The sequence below is a fragment of the Myotis davidii genome, unplaced genomic scaffold (genome assembly GCF_000327345.1).
Source record: "Myotis davidii unplaced genomic scaffold, ASM32734v1 scaffold217, whole genome shotgun sequence".
Taxonomy (NCBI): Eukaryota; Metazoa; Chordata; class Mammalia; order Chiroptera; family Vespertilionidae; genus Myotis; species Myotis davidii.
The window spans coordinates 1,445,654-1,450,241 of record NW_006290034.1 but is presented as its reverse complement, the minus strand read 5'-3'; positions in this window follow the sequence as shown (position 1 = coordinate 1,450,241).

Genomic DNA, 4,588 nt, shown 5'->3' with positions numbered 1-4,588 from the left:
GTGTGTGTGTGTGTGAGGGGGGTCGGGGGGGGGGCAAACCATGGGTATCAGAAACTGTCGGACAAAAACACCCTTTAAAAAAACAACTAAAGCCGAAACTGGTTTGGCTCAGTGGATGGAGCATCGGCCTGTGGACTGAAAGGTCCCAGGTTCGATTCCAGTCAAGGGCATATACCTGGGTTGCGGGCACATCCCCAGTGGGGAGTGTGCAGGAGGCAGCTGATCGATGTTTCTCTCTCATCGATGGTTCTAACTCTCTATCTCTCTCCCTTCCTCTCCGTGAAAAATCAATAAAATATATTTTAAAAAAAACAACTAAAATGCATGAGATCGTTGATTAAGTGAGGTTTGCAAAAATAACCTTAAAACATGCCCGTGTTGAAGGAAACAGAGAGAACACATTCTCAAAATTCTAACCAAGATAAAACTGACGCCTAACTGATGTGTTTCGACATCACTACAGACAGTGTGGATAGGTGTGGAATTTAGAGGCGATAAGGAAAAGGGCAGAGTCTGGCATTTAGAGGTTGGCAGGGAAACGCTGGCACATTCTAGCAGTGGTCGGCAAACTGCGGCTCGAGAGCCACATGCAGCTCTTTGGCCCCTTGAGTGTGGCTCTTCCTAATCCTTAGGAGGACCCTCATTAAGTTAATAACAATGTGCCTTCCTCTATAGTTTAAGTTTAAAAAATCTGGCTCTCAAAAGAAATTTCCATCGTTGTACTGTTGATATTTGGCTCTGTTGACTAATGAGTTTGCCGACCACTATTCTAGGGGATGAGCGAGGTCTGTGCTGCAGACAGGAGTGACTCATGGCATCTCCTCGTATCCTGGACACAGGGGCTCCCACGGGGGTGACCTCTGAGGCCCCATCTGTGTGTCCGCCCTCTCTGAATCCTTGCCGCCTGTCGGTGCTACGCTTTTGCAGCGGTAAAGCCGCAGCATTAACAGGCTGGGGATCCATCATGGCCCAGAGCCTGGGATTAGTGGGATATACGGTGGTCAAGTCCCAGGGTCCCAACAATCGATAGCGAACTGCCATTTGCTGCCTTCGAAATGCCGCCCCTTATATCAACAGAATGGCCTGGGCTCTGTTTATCGGAAAGCAATCCCAGGAAGAGTGATTTAGAGAGAGAAGCTCAAGGAAAGATAAGCAAAGTCAAGGAGAAATACAAGGGGGCTTATAAGACGGACCCAAATCAGGAATCAAACTGACGCGAGGATTCGAGCTAATAGGTACCAGTTGGTTAGAAAAAGACTCGCCTTCAAGAAGAAAACAAGAAACGGCTGTAAATCTGGGGGATGTCTGTGGGCATCTAGAGAGGGGGATGGGATAGGAAGAAAGAACGGGAGCCTGAGGCTCGGGTTGTAGAGGAGCAGGTACATGCTCACACCGGGAGCCTTTCGGCACCGGCTGCAGCGGCCACACCTACCCAGGGCTTCCCTTCGCTCCAGGAGCCAGTCTCACTGTTTCCTATAACCAAGACACCCAGCCCGGCCGGTGTGGCTCAGGGATTGAGCATCTACCTAGGAACCAGGAGGTCACGGTTCAATTCCCAGTCAGGGCACATGCCTGGGTTGCGGGCTTGGTTCCCCAATAGGGGGCAGCTGATCCATGATTCTCTCTCATTGATGTTTCTATCTCTCTCTCCCCCTTCCTCTCTGAAATCAATAAAGATATATTTTCAAACAAACAAACAAAAAATATCCAAGTTGCTCTCAGTCTTTTTCAACTTATATGCAAGTGATACCATTCGTGTTGCTAACACTCCCTTTCATGTTTCGTGAACAAATAAACTAGTCGGGTGTCTGGTCGGATCCCGGCCCCCGGGGACACCCCCTGCCCTTTCCCCACAGGACCTGGCCCCTGCCGTCCACCCCTAAACACATTTCACATTTGCGCCCCAGTTTGATCTCCTGTGACTCCGTACACAGGGCGACGGAGGATGAAGGCGAAGGTGCCCTGGGGTCACTGGGAAGGATGGGTCTGCTGATGAGTGGGCTGAGCGGGGAGGAAACCAGCGCCTGTAACTGGTCCCACCTGCGTTGTTTTCGTTAGTAATTGTCTGGTCCTGCAGGCGGGCATCCGATGGAGCCTGAGAGAGCAGGACTCGCGGAGTCTTAGCTCACCACAGTGAGCCCAGCCTGGCCGGGTCTGAAGTCAAATCCGCTGTGTGTACGCGGCTAGGCTTTCTGAAATTTCAAACAGAAACTCTGCAGCCCAGTGGGGAACGGGGAACTGGCATTGATTTTGAGCTGAATTATCAACGATGCCACTGAGATGGCAGATGCACCTGTAACCGCCACAGGAGCCTCAAAAAAAAAAAAAAAAAAAAAAGGCGAGACTTTAGTATTTCTCCAAAGCCCCTCGGAGCACAGGGTAGTCGGGGCCCATCAGTGAAAAACTCTTTCAGCTGGCGTTATGAGGGCAGCGAAGTTCACGTGTTTTCTCACTTGGTCTTTAGTTTATAAAATACATCAGTAAACACGCCTCTCTCCTCTGGCCCCGGCGGTTCTGCCAGGGAGACGATGGGGCAGCTCGTTTCCATAGTTACCACTTTTACGACATTTGGGTTCCATAAATCCTTTGTCAATCAATACAGTGAGGGTTGTTTTTTTTTTTCATCTCAAGGTTGAAAGTCTGCTGGCAATTCTTAGGCCTAAACTGCGTAGCAGGTGGAATGTTCGCAAGCCCTTCATTTGTTCTCCGTCTGGATCTAAAAGCATTGGCTGTGCCCCCCCCCCCCCCCCCCCGGAGCTGGGGGTATTGATTTTTTAATGGGTACACTTTTCTCTAATGGAGGCCATCGCTTAAGTCCAACATCCGCTCCTCTGTCGAAGGAGCAGCTTCTTGTTCCCAAGTCATCGCTGTTCTCCGCGGCCACCGTAAAGCCCGCGATTCTCTCCAGGAGAGGGGCTGGGCCTCCCGTGCCGGAAGCGGGGCGGCGATGGGAGGTGAGGCATCGATCCCCTGTGACACAGAGTTCTAAACACGGGTTTTAGAACAGAATTGAGCTTTTGCCTACGAAACAGACCCACTTTCTCTCTGTGGAGGTCCAGTGGGCACGACCCCACACTGATCATTTTCTCCACTTCGGACAGACCCTGTCGGGGAGTGAGGGTGGCGGAGGCTGGCGGAAACTCAGCCTTTCGCGTCCACCTTTACGCACAAGAACAGGTGCCTCCTGCCAGCGAGAGGCCGGGACCCCTTCAGCCAGCGGCCGTCACTCAGGCTGTTGGCTGGAGGGGTGACTGGAGAGCACGAGGCCTGAGCCTCAAAGCCGCACAGAAGTCAAGGGCGAGCCCGTCCCGTGAGCCGCAGCCTGGCACACACAGCTCCCCTCGAGCGGCTGTTTTACAGGCTCCTGAGGACCATCAGCCCTGCACAGCCCCACAAAGGACAGAAAGGACGCCTGGCGCCAGCAGGAGGACAAGGGCAAGGGCCTAAAACTACGCTGGGGGCGCGGTCCTGAGCCAATGTGAGCCCTGTCTGCAGCTCTCCCTGAGCATAAAAGCCTGCTCCCTCCCCAAGTCACCGCTGGCTCTTTCTCGAGTCAGACCACCTGCACCCAGGTGCCTGGAATAAGGTATCATTTCAATGACACTGAGCCGTGAGTCTGTTCTGTGTGACCCCGGCCCAACGCCGACCTTTCATTGGTCACCTAACCACGAGGCGTCCCCCAGTAATCTGAGCTCCAGGGTGTAGAAGGGCCAGAAGAGGGGTTCTTTCCTGGATTTGCTACAACTCTCTTGTCTCAGGCCAGGAGGGGTTGAGACCTGTCTGCTCTCTCTCAGTCCTACCCAGCTCCCTGGACAGGGCTCTCTTAAGTGCATTTTGGCACCTACCGCCACCATGGCCTTGCTCATAGAGCTGGGCAACTCGCCAGTATTCATTGATTTTTTTTAAAAAGCTACCCGATACGTTATTAACTCAAGGGCAGCTTGCTCTGGCTCTGCAGGGCCAAGGAAGGGCAGTGCAGCCAGGGAAAGCTGAGCGTGGCCTCCTGTGGAAACCAGAACAGCTCAGGGGGTCTGAGAGGCAGCCTCAGGGGGCTCCATGCAGACAGGAGGGGGAGGGGCTGGGAGGCGGGGCCGGCGGGAGGCGGGGCCAGCAGGAAGCTAGTCCTCAGGTGCCTTGAGGTGCAGCTATAGACTTGGGACTGGTTTCTGAAGCAGGAGACCTACTGTGTGACACTGAGCAGGACAGCAGCACAGTAATGAACTGTTGCTTTTGTGTTGTTTAGTGAGCGTTCACTCCGGATGTCTATGAAGAAAAGCTTAGAGCAGGAGCCACCGGAGGCCAGGTGATCAGTTAGGACAGCGGTTCTCAACCTGTGGGTCGGGACCCCTTTGGGGGTCGAACGGCCCTTTCACAGGGGTCGCCTAAGACCATCGGAAAACACATATATAATTACATATTGTTTTTGTGATTAATCACTATGCTTTCATTATGTTCAATTTGTAACAATGACATTGGGGGTCACCACAACATGAGGAACTGTATTAAAGGGTCGCGGCATTAGGAAGGTTGAGAACCGCTGAGTTAGGAGGTTCTCCATCACTTACTTAGACACCTCAGTGCACAACCA